Genomic DNA, 15,753 nt, shown 5'->3' with positions numbered 1-15,753 from the left:
TTATGTATCAACTGTAATCTGGAATGGAAGGTGACAGATTATTCTCATGATGAAGCAAAAAGCTGGATTTTAATTAAAAAATTTTTAAAAAATTTGAATATTTGTGTGACAGACACTGCTGTATTATTGTCTCATTTGATACTCACAGCTAACCCTAAGAGGTATATGTCATTTTATCTACATGCAAATCAGAAAACATAGATTTGAGAATCAAGCCTAAAATAAGGCCTTCCCTGAGGTCAGAGAGTTTCCTGCTTTCCTTGAAGAAGTCAACACCTGTGAGTTCTTCAGCGGCAAGGAAATGAATTTTGCCAAAAAGCATGGGAGATACTAAGAAGATTCTGAGCCTGGAATGAATCCCCAATACTGCAACCCCCTTGAGACCTGAACAGGGGACCAAGATGGGTTGTGTCTGGACTCCTGACCACAAAAACTGTGATACAATAAATATGTTTTATTTTAAAGTATTAAATTTGTAGTAATTTATTTTGCAGCAATAGAATTAATACGTCTGTCAAAGTTCACACACCTAGCAAGTGTGGAAATCAGAATTTGAAGCCAGGGATGCCAGATCCGCAAAACCAACTAAATGAATAATCCCTATCGTTTCTGTTTGGTAGAAGAATGAAAAGCCAGACAGACAGATAGATGATAGATAGATAACAGATAAATGATAGATACATAAACAGTTGTGCAGCTAGAGAAGACAGACATTGGTATCTAAGTTATTCTAACTTAGAAATACAGGACTTCTAAGCCTCTAGTATATTTAAAAGCAACCACAACAACAAAAAACACAAGCCAACTTAAGTCACCGAAGTCCAAGATGTAAAAGCCACAAAGGCTGTTTTTATCACTAACATGAGTTCTAAAAAGGGTCATTTAAACTTCAGGATATAAAAAAAGAATGCAAAATTACCAGTAACGGATAATGCTTGTGAGAACACTATATAATAAATTTTAAAAATGAAGTAGAAGTAAGTGAGAATCTCTTTCGAGTCATGCTTTGAAATCCTAAGCTAATTTTTCTCTAAACAAACCTGACTTGACATTTTAATTTTGAGAAAAGTTTTATTTTTTCCTAGGCAGTTCTGATATATTGTTCCTCTTTCCCTGAAAAGCCATTAATTCTTGGCTAGTGGCCCTGTTACAGTGCTTCCTGGATAGGAGCACAGAATTCGGAATCAGACAACATGGGTTCAAGTAATGCTAGTGCTTATTGGCATGTGAACTTAGAGTATTCTTTAATTACCAAAATCTCACTTTCTCATTTCTAAGTGGAAATGATAATAACAGTGCCTATCTGTCCATGTTGCTATAACTGTAAAATGCCACAGTGTCTTTAAATTGCTTAGGATGTGTCGATGGCATCGGATGCTCATAAAAAAGCTTCCTTTGGGTATTACTTTTATTATTGGTGGGTAATTCATGTTCAGACACAGAACTGAGAACAACTGCCTGTGCAAGGAGCCATTATAATGATACCAACTGAAGTCCTAAGGATTTCAGTATCAGAAATCACACTTCTCAGGTAGATTTTAAAGATCTCAAGAGCAGAGTCACGTTTGACAAACATCCGCTACGTGCTAGCAACAGTGGCAGACATTCATATCTCGTGAGTCTTTTTCTTAATCTCCACCCAGACTTTCAAGGACATGCATTAATGCCTCATTTTCTCACGGGGAGACCCCTACAAAGAGCTCCCGAAGATCTAGGGCAAAGTACGAAACTAGGTTTTTCTTTGTTTCCGTTGTTTACACACAGGGAACAGCAAAGCCCTAAACTAAAATTAAGATTTCTTTTCAGTATCACTCCCAAAGCAGTGTTTCTCAAACTTGTAACACAAGCAAAGCAAGTGAAGCCATTGCCAGGTTGCTGTGAAAAACGTGTTGGATCACTTCTCTGCTGGCAACGCTGAGCTGGATCTGCTAAGCACTCAGTTTACATGAAGGTAGCTCTAGAACTTGCTGAATCATGGCTAGGTTTCCAGGCCCTTACGCTGGCCCCACACTACTGTGTTTGGACAATATGCAAATCAGCCAAAAAGAGGCATGAATGGTAACAAAGGAAAGACAACTTGAAATACAGAATTACACCAATGAGTGGTATATAATACCCACACCCACCAAACAAGAATGAAAAATTGAAATTCAAGTTCATGCCACTGGTGGGTAGAATGTCCAAATTTATATTACCCGTATGCTCATAAGTGCAAAGGCAGACAACAAATGGTTCCTGACTAAAGAACTAACTGGAACCAGTGTACAATAACTGAATGAGTGAATGGGGAAGCATTTGGGGAACATATTTGAAATCATCTGGGTCATTATGGAGAGATTGAGAGTGATAAATGAAAAATGTCTATACCTGAGTATACCATGTACCATACATTAGTAATACTGTGTTTCACATAATTCTGAGATTGGTGTGACTCATGTAACATGGCCTATAACACATAACCAGGCAAAACCTACATGCCAGTCTACCCAAGATTTAGATAAAAACAGTTGTACTCATTTCAAAATGCCTGATAACGACCCTCACTCTTTAGTCACTTGGATCTGTGTTCCCACTGCTGTGGCTTAAGGGCTAGAAATCTCTTCTGCCTCATAGACAATGTTCATTCTCTCTGTATATCTTGACTATAGTGGCCTACTTCTTCATCATTTGGGTGAGTAAACCTTGTTTGATTTATTCAAATACTGCCTATGTCTGCTCTACCTATCCATATGTTCATACTATTGACATGTATCAAGAGAATCTTTGTTCAGATATGTCATTCCTAAAGTGGTTAATATTCTAATATCTCACATTAATCCTCAAGGGAGAATCACTGCATACTTTTATACACAGACATATTAATACTTAATATGCACAGATACATACATATACATACATTTTACAGAAACAGATTTACTGTACAGATACAGATACAAACATACAAATTTATTTTTCATTGACTATCTTAAGGAGCTTCGGTCTTGGAGAATAAGACCGAACAACATTACAACAATGTTGTTGTACAATGTACAACATTACTGTAATGTTGACTGAAGCTTTGGAACTCCATTCAGCTCAGTTCCAATTACAATAAACTTTTTTTTTTCTTTTCAAAATGTTAAGACTTTATTTGCAAAGCTTCTTTGTTGTACAGAAAGTAAAAATGCTATTACAGTCTTGGTGTAACTGATAGCCGCAGATGGTTCACTCAACATCCCCAGCTCTCCACACTACTGCAAGAGTCTTACATGAAAACCTAACAATGCAGGGGTGCCTGGGTGGCTCAGTGCATTAAGCCTCTGCCTTCGGCTCAGATCATGGTCTCAGGGTCCTGGGATCGAGCCCTGTGTTGGGCTCTCTGCTCAGCAGGGAGCCTGTTCACCATCACCACCACCCCCAGTCTGCCTCTGTCTACTTGTGAACTCTGTCTGCCAAATAAATGAAATCTGGAAGAAGAAGAAAAGAAAACCTAACAATGTTTACAATTTTGTTGGGGTGAAGTCCCCCAGTTTGGGGACAGTGGATTTCCCAGAGGGACTAAATGGAGGAAGGTGGAATGTTAGGATTGATTCGATTCTTTGGCTCTTTGGGCGGGTAGGTGTTCTGGGGTTTGTATCACAGCGAGGTTTTTGTTTTTTGTTTTTTGTTTTTTCAAAACCGCTACCAACCCAGACAAGCAGTCCAACCACAACTGAACAGTTCTTTTTTTACAGATTATTCAGGGTCTTGATCATCTTCTCCATCATCTCCTTCATTTTCTCCCTCTTTTTGTCTCTCCCACTTGCTTCCATCATTTTATCTGCGTATTGGTCCTCCCCACCTTCACCTCCACCACCGTCGTCACGTTCGAGTTCTATGTTGTCCGCACTGACTTCACCTTCGTCCTCTTCTTCTTCCACACCTTCGTCTTCGTCTTTATCCTTTTCATCATCAAATTCTTCCTCCTCACCGTCCTCATCTTCATCTTCTCCTCCTTCTCCCTCCTCTTTTTCACACACACCATCCACCTGGGCGTCGAAGCAAGAGGCTTCCCAATCCTCCTGTCCTACCTCTCCGGTTAGGTCCGCTGGGACAGGACTTTGAAGACACTCTCTCCGCCATCATTCAGTTTTGTAACCTCACAGTTAAACAGATCCAGGCTTTTCAGATATTCCAAATTTTTCAAAGGCTCCAAGATGATAATCTTTGAGTTTATTTCCACGTAAGTTAAGCGGTACTGGATTTGGAAGTTTTTCTGCTAGCATGTCCAGACCTCCAAAGATTCTGTTGTCACTAAGCTCAAGCTTTTTCAATTTAGGTAGTTTGGGGAGATCTGAAACTGAAATCAGGCCTGTATTTATTAAACCAAGGAATTCCAAGTGCACACATTCATCTGTGAAGATCTCAATTTTCCAATCATATGGTTTGCAGTTATCCAGGACAAGTTCTCAGACATCTGCCAGGGTCCAGTTCCTCAGCCCCAGCTGGACTTTCCTCTTCATGTCTGTGTTTCCTCCTCCCCTTCTCTTCAAACTTAAATTTGCCAGGTGGGGGACAGAACAGAGAGAGGCTTCCCGGCCTCACAGTAAGGGCTCTTGGGAATCGTCTGCCAGTGGCAGAGGCCAGATTCAGTCACAGGTGGTGTGCAGGTGGGTGAGTGAACCCCAGGAGCCCCAATTCACTTTTTTTTGTGGGTTTTCTATTATATAATATTGTGGGAATTACACTGTGGTTATCTTAAAAAAATGGCACATTTAATTTTTTTCAAATGTTAACGTTTATTTATTATTTTTTAATTTTTTTAAATATTTTATTTATTTATCTGACAGACAGAGATCATAAGTAGGCAGAGAGGCAGGCAGAGAGAGAGGGGGAAGCAGGCTCCCCACCGAGCAGAGAGCCCAATGCAGGGCTCGATCCCAAGACCCTGAGATCATGACCTGAGCCCAAGGCAGAGGCCCAACCACTGAGCTACCCAGGCGCCCCTCAAATGCTAACTTTTAATAGGCTATATGTATCTTTTTTTTTCTGAAATTTACCTCTTAAAAAAGGACACAGTAATCTCAATTTCCACTGGGTATTTCTTATGATCTTTATTTAATATTTTCTGTTAAATAAATGGATTTGCAACCATAAGGAATTGAGCACTATCATTTAACAAAATTGGGGACTACTTTAATGATATTATAATGAGTAAATAGATATCATCTGTACTGTAAAGCAGAAAAATTTCAAACCGTTAACATGCAAAAGCTTGTAGAGTTTCAATCCTTGATATGGCAAATACCTAATCTATTTTTTAACATAATAAATGTTTTTAGGGGCACCTGGGTGGCTCAGTGGGTTAAGCCTCTGCCTTCGGCTCGGGTCATGATCCCGGGGTCCTGGGATTGAGCCCCGCATCAGGCTTTCTGCTCAGCAGGGAGCCAGTTTCCCTTCCTCTCTCTCTGCCTGCCTCTCTGCCTACTTGTGATCTCTGTCTGTCAGATAAATAAATAAAATCTTAAAAAAAAAAAAAAAAAGACTCTCTTATTTAAAAAAAAATAATAAAATAAAATAAATGTTTTTAATCTTTAGAAAAGAAGTGGTGACAAATCTTTAAGCATTATGCATAAAAATAAAAAAGCAATTTAAGTATGATAAGTCCATTATCAATAAAAGGAAAAAGTATGGTCAGCTTTACTGTTGGGTTTTATGAAATTCGACTTCATTTCTGAATTAGACCAGAGTCAGTACTACGCCAAATGGATCATTTCAATACAGTTGTAACCAACATTACCATGTACTGTGCAGTAAGGAAACAGAGCTTAGCTTGCCAGACTATCATTCTTGGAAGCTCTGCCAGTGCAAAAATAGCCTCCTTCCCTTGATATAATATTTAAGGGAATTTTAAGAGGTTCTAAAATTCTTTAGAGACTTATTAGAAGTTACTTGATAAAACAAGCAATCAGTTGTGAGTCTGAGACAGCATCACATAGCTGATTCCCAGTCTAAAACTCCTTCTGCTTCTGGCTGCTGTTTGTCGCTTTGCTCGGCCATCCAGTATCATAAAGGAACTCTTCTGGGACCATCTGCCACTTATCTCTTTGGCCCCAATCTCCTCTTCTGTGATCACTATTGATTTTCCAAATGGACCCACCATTCACTAAATGTAGCAATTATTACATTCAGGTTAGAAACTCCCTTTGCCACGTAGGTTGTATCTGGATTACTAAAGAATCAGTCAAAAACAACCAACGAAATGAAAGCATTTCCTAGAGGCAGATTTTTAAAATTGCTACAATTAAGTTAAGTCTATATGATCATCATTAGTCTATATTTTCTATTTTTTAAAGTAAATTATCCACGCAAATTCCCACATTTAAGTCCTAAGCAAACGCTAACACAGCTGGTCCTCCCAAATGCATTCATCATATGAATTTTTGAACTATGTGCCATTTCTATTCAAAATTGAAATATCCTTCAGGAAAAAGAACCATTTAACAGAAAAAGGTATTTGAATTACAATCTTTTCTTTGGGAAGGCAAACTATTGAGACACTAAAATTATTCGTGGTTTCCAGGGGCTGAGGGTCATAGAAAGTGACATATAGGCGGAGTACGATGGATTTTTAATGCAGTGAAATGATTCTGTATGATAACGTAACGGTAGATACAGGATTTTAGACATTTGGCAAAATCTCAAGATATGGATAACTCAAAGAGGGAACCCTAATTTAAACAATGAACGTTGGTTGGTGGTAATATGCCAGTAAAAATTCACCAACTGTAACAAAAGTACACGGATGCAAGATGTTAAGGACAGAGGAAAGTGGGCGGGGGGGCAGGATGCGGTGGGTGAGGAGAGGCAGTAAATGAAAGCTCCCCTATATCCCATTTGGTATAGACCTAAAAGTGTTCTAAGAAATAAAGTCTATTTATTTAAGAACAGAACAAAATAAAATCCTCCCTCTCACTTGCCTCTTTATACTTCACTATGATTTTGGGTATCTGTCCTCAAATTAACGTAGAGCTATGTGGAGAAGAAAATTTTCAAAGTCTGCTATAAATGAAATAGCCCAAACTGAAATCTCATGAGACACTCAAGCAGAATTTCTGTCAACGTACACTGTAACCTACATCATGTTGGCCAGTTCGTTTAATTTCACCGGGGGTGAAGCAGGGATGGACATGGTCACAGGCTGGGTATGAGCACAGACCCATTATGGATTTGGGGCTTTTTTTTTTTTTTTTTTTTTTTTTTTTGTAAGAAGAGTGTGTTGTTGTTTAGTTCTTTCATATGTTGAATCTATGTGTTTCAAATTTCAATATATATCATGGTTTGGGCCCTATCTTTTGGGGTTATTAGAATGAAAGGGATAAGTGTCTATCAATGGATGAATGAATAAAGAAGACATGGTACACGCGCACACACACACACACACACACACACACAGTGGAATACTATTCAGCCACAAAAAAAAAAAAGAAATGAAATGAAATCTTGCCACTGTGATAGCATAGATAGACCTTGAGGATATTAAGCTAAGTGAAGTATGTCAGACATAAAAAGACAAATACCATAGGATCTCACTTGAATGTGGAAGCTAAAACAAACAAAACACACTCACAGATACAGAAAATAATTTACTGGTTGCCAGAGGCAAGCCGGGGGTGGGCAAAACGACTGAAGTATGTCAAGTGGTACAAACTTCTAGTTATAAAATAAATAAACATGGAGAGGTAATGTACAGTTTGGGGAGTGCTGTTAATGGTGATGTATTATATATTTGAAAGCTGCTAAAAGACTAAATCTTAAAAGTCTTCGCCACAGGAAAAAGAAAAAGAAAGAAGGACAGGTGATACAAAACCCAGAGGACAGGAAGAAGTGAAGAGGGTCAGGCTACTGGACTGTTAGTGACAGTGTCTGCATGGGCCTCATTTACGGTTCGTAAGTAACCGTGTTGATCCAAACATCACCAGTCGTGTTTTTTCCTGCACATTGAAATCTAAGTTAGTATAATTCAGTTGATGTCATATAATGGAAACAATACATATTTAATAAGATAATTAAATTGCAGGTTTACAATGTACTTTCTTCTACTCTTAAGTACTCAGGTATTTGAAGGAATCTGCTAACAATTTAATTCACTGTGCTTTTATGGATGGGAGCAACAGTAGGAGGTAAATTAGAAAAAACGTTTAAAAAAATCAAGCCATATCCACTGACACTTCTAGGTTCACATGTACTAAGCTGACATTGGGAAGAGACTCACTTAAAACACATTCATGAGCGATGCAGATGCACACTGGGAAGGCCAGGAATGTGTCCTGTATGTGTTCTTAACTCAAACCTAAATTCCCCATATTTAGAATAGCTACTTTAACTCAGGGGTCACACTATTATCTCACTTTCCAAATCTTACCCTTCTCTGATAAAGAATGTCTCAGTTAATTAAGTGGTAGAGAATAATTTAATGTTTCCTTAACCATTCAATTTTCTGAATGAAAGAAAAATACTTTTCGTTTAACTAGGGACATGATGTACTAGTGGGAATGAACAAATCCATTATCTCTAACCCAAGGACATGAAAAAAAAAAAAAATCCTGCTACAGAGTCTCCTACATATCTATCGTTCTCAGGGTGAACTGTGAAACTTGTTAAAGAATAGATATGAAAAGCATTGCCAATATGTCAGCCACCTTAATACCATCCAAACTTCCTGCAATCGCTGCATTTTCTTCTGTAAGAAATGTCAAGATTTCATCAAAAAGTCTTTTAATTTGGATAGTCTCCATACAGTTGTCTGGCTATTTTCATTCTCTGGTTTGCAACTTCTCTTATACCAGTTGTCATTTCTGTAACCTTTCCAACAGCAACTGTGCAGTCTTGGGACCATGATGCAGAATATCTCACTCAACAATCCTCCCACAAACCATCTGTTTCTAGAGACATCAACAACTGTTGGCATTGGGAGACTCTATGCAAAATGGGAAAGAAATTGTTCAAAATGATAAACTGAAACTTTCTCTGAGATCTCAAATCCCTAGCATCATAGGCAAATAATTGACATATTAAAAGAACAGTATTATTCAAGTAAACGATTTCAAGTCTGGAAAAATAATACACAGAAAACCAGAAACACGGAAAGTCCCTCACTTACTCTTCCATCAGATTTACATAAAGCTGCACATCAAACAAATTTTAATTATAATAATGAATCTCTATAAAATTATGTAATATCCAAATAAAACATCTACCCCCAAAAGTAAAAACATTCACAAGACATTCACTCACCAAACATGGCCACACATATATATATGCTGTTGTCTCACAAACACACACACACACACATTCTTTCGTTATAAAATGACTGATGTCAATCCTTGTGCAAAATCATAAATGGAACTTTATTTTTATGCATTTTTATTTGAAATCCTATTGTCCTTGAGTTATGAATGATCACCAATAATCATTTTTAATTCACTTTTATGGGGAAACGGAACGATTTTGGAAAGATTCTTTTTTAGGATTTATTTACTTATTTTTGAGAGAGAGAGAGAGAAAGAGCCCACAAGTGGGGGGAGAGGCAGAGGGGAAGGAGGAGAAACAGACTCCCTGCTGAGTGTAGAGCCTGATAGGGTGGATCCTGGAACCAGAGATCATGATCTGAGCAGAAACCAAGAGTCAGATGCTCTAACAACTGAGCCATCCAAGTGCCCCTAGACAGTTTCTGTAAGAAACAAATGCCCTGAAAGACTAATTAGCTTCACAGTTGCCAATATGATTTCTTATACATTTAATATGATTTCCAAAATAACTTTGTGACATATGTAGGACAAATATTATCACCAATTTACAGAAAAGTATTTGGTGAGTCATTTCAAATCATATAACTTAGAAGTCACAGAGATGGAACTTAGAAGGCATTTTCACATTTCAAAAACTGTTCAAATTCTACTCAAACGCTATTGTTTGGAATGAGTTTTTAAAATAAAATATGCTTTTTCTCCTTAATTTTCTTATATTCCTTACCATCATATCATCTGGATACATAGATGAGAACCGGTTTGAATACAATATATAATTTTAGAAAATATTTTTAAATGTATAATATAAATACCAAGATCTTAAAAACTGCAGGGTCTTACAGGTTAGGAACACATCTTGTTAGTCTTACCTAGAATTTAATAGCAAAATTATATGATAAAATTTAAATCTTATTTTAAAGACTCTCTCTAGAGATCCAAGTTGGCACACAATATAAATTAATTCTGAAAAATAACTCATAGCCAAAATACCTTTCAAAATGGACTTCCTTCTTTTTTTAATGGATTCTTTTGTTACTTTTTGTTAGCTCCCAGCCTGTTAAATTTCATGTCATTAATGCCTAATAGTTAATGTTTTGGTCTATTTAAGGCCTAAAGCTTCAATGATTTGAGTTTGATGATTAGCGAGTCTGTAATAGTGTTGTGCCTCTCTTTGGATCTTAGGTCTGTGAACCAGAGTCCGAGCATGTTTTATCTTGTATGTATTATTCATCACTCTCATACTCAGAGGGAATTTTCACAGACATGAAAGCACTTTAATTTTTCTTTTTCTGAGGACACATTCATGTCCAATTGGACCAATTACCACAGCCAGTTAACTCTCAATTATGTGGGCAAAACAAATTGTATCATTTAAAAGGTGTGATTGTCACTACAAGTGATCTTTCCGTAAATGGGTGACTGTGTCAGAATTATAGGGTTTCTGTCAAAGGCCTGAGTAATTATAAATCTCCCGGATGTTAGCAAACTTCACCAAAGTGATGTCAAACACAGGCATTCCATTCCAGTATTTTAGATCATTCGTTCTCAGAGGCAATGTTGCCTCTCCTTGTAATACTCAGCAATGTCTGAAGACGTGTGTGGATGTCACATTGGGGAACAACAGTTATTTGTGTCAAAATGCCAATAGTGTCGAGGTTGAGAAAACCTAACTAGATGGGATCATATGTACGATGGCTATTAAAATAAAATCTGACTAACCATAAGCCTGCTCAGTTTGTTTTAAATTGTGAGAACTGAAGGAATTAGCTCCAGTGAGTATCTCTCTTTCTGTAATATCTGATTCTCATTTTAAAATTCTATTTTCCTATTTACCTCCATATTACCTAAGGTTCTAAACTTTAGCTTGAGTTTCTCTTCTGTAGTTGTCTGTGCATAATGAATTTTAGAAATGACAATTATTTCTTTTATCCCACGGGGAGAGATCCATAAAGGCTTAGTTTTAGATTTGGGTCATGAGAATTTCAGCAAACTGTTCTACTGCTGTTCTCCACGTAAGTTGGTTTACATAATAGAGAGAAAGAGAGAGGGAGAGACGAAGATACATGACAGATATAAGGATGGATAGGTAGGTAGATAGACAGACGAGGTAAGAGCTTGAACCCTAGAGCCAGTCTCTCTAGGTATGTATCTTGGCTTCACTACTTACTAGCTGTGTGTCCTTTGACAAAGAATATATAAGGACTCTAAGATTTTGAATCACTAAAATTTCCAGAATATAATATTCCCTTCTTCATTAGGCTTATCCATAGGATGAAACACACAAAGCCCTTAAATATTTCCTTATGTAAAATAATATCAGCCCTCCATATATTTACTTAGATACTTAACCACCAATAATAGTGCCTTAAAAGTAATAAAGAATTTTATGACCACATATTTTACTTTTCCTGAAACACTAGAACTTCTGAAAATTACATGATTGCTTTCAATAGCTTCAAAAGATAAACAGATGTATATATAACCCTGCTCCTCTGTAAAACTAATCTAATTCTCAAGGTATTTCTGATCATCATTGGAAATGAGGAGTAAAAATGAAATTAGTGTATCACTAGAAAATGAACAGATTTACCAGTCCTGCTTTTTCATTTATGTTGATTAAAGTACTTTTTGATCACCACTTCAAATGTCCAGTGAAGATAAGATGTTTGCATCATCAGGAAATAACTGGACTGACCAATGCTGCTCTTTCATTTATGTCTATTAGCGCTTCCATGCTTCTGACCCGAATTGCCCAGGCTTCGGTAATTTATTTCTCCAGGCTTATAAAGTGTTTTGGGTGTTTTTGATTGAAGTTACTCATTTTTTCATCACTATCATTGATCAAAGTCTTCCTACGCTTTTCTTTTTCTCCACAGTGACTTAAACATGTATCTTTGTCTTCAACTTTCTACTTTAATCTTTCTTTTCTTAAAATGTCTTATCTCACCATGTTTGTGCTGGTTTGTTCCAAATGATTCTTACCTAAGGACTGCCCTCAGTTATGTACTCCTAAGCGATTAAATTCATCAGGTACAGGGCACTGATCGATAGGTATATAGATAGATAGATGATAGATAATGAGTGGATGAAGATACATTTTATATGTTTATATTTATAACTATTTATTATAGCTATATTTATAAATATATAGCTATAAATATATGACAGAAATGGTTGGGTCAATCTTTAGGTTTACCTTATACCAATTCTGATGTTTAACATCACTTCTGATGCTTCACAGTAGGTTATGAGGATCCCCAGTGCAGGTTTATACAAAGGAAGATTTGGAGCTTTCCTCCATTCAAACAAGATATCCTCCAACTCATCTTGGTAAATTAGTTCAAGTGTGAAATCCTCCATATCTGGAAATTGCCTTCTAATATCCATGGCCCTTAAAATGGGATTAACTTTAAATGGGAAGTTGGGGACAAAGGAGTCCTTGGTGACCCAGAGAAGGCATCCGGAGTAGTGAGAAATAGTAGCTCTATCTTATGTGGACTGTCAATCACACAATTGGTTTTTCAGGGATGCATTATGCCAGTTTTTCAACATAATATCTATAAGGAAATAGAACAGTATTTCTTGAATGCTCAGATTTACAGGGAAACAACCAGACATAAGGGCGATAATATAGCCAATAAGCAAGGGGCTATGAGGCATATTACTATTTTTATATATCAGTACCAAAACAATGTGTTTTTTGGAAAGCTTTCTAAGACAGAACTCTCTATACCACATGCTGAGTAAATGAAGAAGTTTCACAAATCTTCCTTGAAATACAAGATGCGGTATTTTATGAAATAAGAAGGTTAAGCTTGACAATGTTTACTAACACACCTAACTCTAAAGTAATGTGATCTTATAATAATAATCTGGGGCATAAATTGAGAGCTGAAAAATGTACAAGACATTTTGCTTCATTAGTGTAAACATTTTATTTTCCTGACCATGTCACTTCTGACACATGCTCATGCTCTCAAGCAATGGCTACTCCTAGGATGCTGGGTTAATCTAAACGGTTTAACTACGTGTCTATAAAAGATCAGCCTGGTGCCTCTAGAAAAAGTGTCATTGGAGCCTGAAATAAAAACTTGCTTTTTTTTCTTCATTTTCCTGTCCTACTATTTCCATATGTCAACTCAAGTGTACACATCAGAGGAAGGAGAGCAAGGTACTGTTTCTTCCTCCAACATTAACACATTAGTTGGTCTTATGTAAGTAAATCACTTACCTGGCTGCTCGTCCTTTTCTTCTCCAAACTGTATATTATTTGGAAAGTAACATTCTTTCTCAGATCTAAGTTTTTGAGGATCCATAAATTGGTAATTTTTTAAATACTTAGAGTTATTTTTATTATTTTTTTAGGAGAGTAAATAAACCACACAATTACAAAGCAGAATTCAACGTGACTTAGTCCATGTTTGAGTCATGAAGTTTTGCAAGGGAGCACTTAATGCATTTTGTGATGCTTTAATTTGCATCTCTTTTTCCATAGGACAGCCACTCAGATTCATGTCAGCTTCCTTAAGGTTCATCTTGGTCAAAAATTCTTAGATAATGCAGCAGAGGCTCATAAAATATCTCTGGGAATTCCAGAAAGATCCATCAAAAGTTTGGAAATCTTTTAGGGTATTACTACTCTCTCTATTTTTTAGTCACTTATAGAGTCAAAACTTGTAGATGAGAAGAATCTTGTACTTGAAGGCATATACAAAATTTTGACTCTGCAATAAGCAAACCAAGGACTGCTTCTGTTTTCTTTCCTGCGTTTTCAGCAGCAACAACTATAACAAATGTCCAGGGATTCATAGTTATTTCTGTAAATTACTGAATCAATAGCATAAATGCTATGAGCAGCATTGTTTGAAAATCCAATTAAATTCATAGCAAGTATTCCAAAATTTAAGAACATGGATTAATGTTCATTTAACATATCCTAGGCAAGAGTTTTAGCACATCATGATTTTTGTGAGGCCAACACAGACCAAACTGACAACTATATCAAGCAGCTCAACGCTAACCTTGCTGGGAGATGAATGTCATTGCCCTCAGAAGGGTCGCCTGGGCAGCTCAGTCAGTTAAGCATTGAACTCTTGATTTCAGCTCTGGTCATGATCTCGGGGTGACAGGATTAAGTCCCATCTTGGGCTCTGTACTCAGCACAGAATCTGCTTGTCCCTCTTCCTCTGCTCCCCAACACCCTCTCGCTCTCTCTTCTCTCTCAAATAAATAATAACAATAAACAAAATCTTTAAAAAAAAGTTTTTTCTCCCCCTTTGGTCACTGAGCTCTAACATGATTTTGGTACCTCATGAAATACTCTTAAATACTGAAATATTTAACGTATATAACAAATTCAAAATTTTTAAGATTTTACTTATTTAGGGGCACCTGGGTGGCTCAGCGGGTTAAGCCTCTGCCTTCAGCTCAGGTCATGATCTCAGGGTCCTGGGATCGAGCCCCACTATCGCCCTCACCCCGCAAGGACGACAAGACGCCCTGGTTCGGATGCATCTTCTCTCTCTTCTCTCTCTCTATTTCCGCAAGTCTACACACTTATATACGCTTACATGACCAATCAGCGAGCAGGGTACAGGAGGGAGCGAATCAGGCTGTGCACCTAAACGAACAACTTCGCTAGCAACCAATGCTGTTTACTTCCTCTTTGGGCGCTCCGCTGAGTCTCACGAGGCAATCCTAACCTGGCAACTAGCCAGGCGCCATCTTTTAATGGCAGAGGCCGCCCTGGCCCGGGGCCTGCCTCCAACACCCCACATCAGGCTCTGCTCAGCGGGGAGCCTGGTTCCCCACCCCCCTCTCTCTCTGCCTGCCTCTCTGCCTACTTGTGATCTCTGTCTGTCAAATAAATAAATAAAATCTTTTAAGAAAAGATTTTTTTTAGATTTTTAAGAAAAGATTGTATTTATTTATTTGACAGGGCGCACACAAACGGGGAGGAGGAGCAGAGGGAGATGGAGAAGCAGACCCCCTGCCGAGCAGAGAGCCCGATGCAGGCCTCAACCTCAGGACCCTGAGACCATGACCTGAGCTGAAGGCAGATGCTTAAACAACTGAGCCACCCAGGTGCCCCCAAAATTCAAATCTTACATACAGAATGAATTTTATTTATAAAGAAAGATTTTTTTAACTTAACATAGAAAGCTATTATAAGTATTTTAGACCATTAAATTTACCTTAATATGAGTACAATTGATTCTACCATGTACAGCTCTTATATATATATTACCAAGGTGCCAGGAACCTTGTTTTTCACACCTGACTAAATGCTCTATCTTTCCCATCCCTGTCTAATTTTTTCCATCTACTTTTTTCTTCAGCTCATTTCATATACTTTCCATCACTACTTTTCCAAGTTACATTTATGGGATACTGAAAATGACATATCTCTTCTCTGCCCATTTCATAAACTATTGAGAAATAAATGTCAAAGTGTGATAGAAGGATTTCCAGTTAAAAATCTAGA

At 37.4% G+C, this 15,753-nt stretch overlaps 1 pseudogene; it reads right to left on the bottom strand.

Moving 5' to 3' along the window:
* Window positions 1–3,707: 3,707 nt before the first annotated feature.
* On the bottom strand, window positions 3,708–4,481 carry LOC131827978 (acidic leucine-rich nuclear phosphoprotein 32 family member B-like; annotated as a pseudogene).
* Window positions 4,482–15,753: the final 11,272 nt, after the last annotated feature.

The sequence above is a fragment of the Mustela lutreola genome, chromosome 3 (genome assembly GCF_030435805.1).
Source record: "Mustela lutreola isolate mMusLut2 chromosome 3, mMusLut2.pri, whole genome shotgun sequence".
NCBI lineage: Eukaryota > Metazoa > Chordata > Mammalia > Carnivora > Mustelidae > Mustela > Mustela lutreola.
Note: the sequence above shows the minus strand (reverse complement) of the source record. Positions and strands in the feature narration are given on the sequence as shown.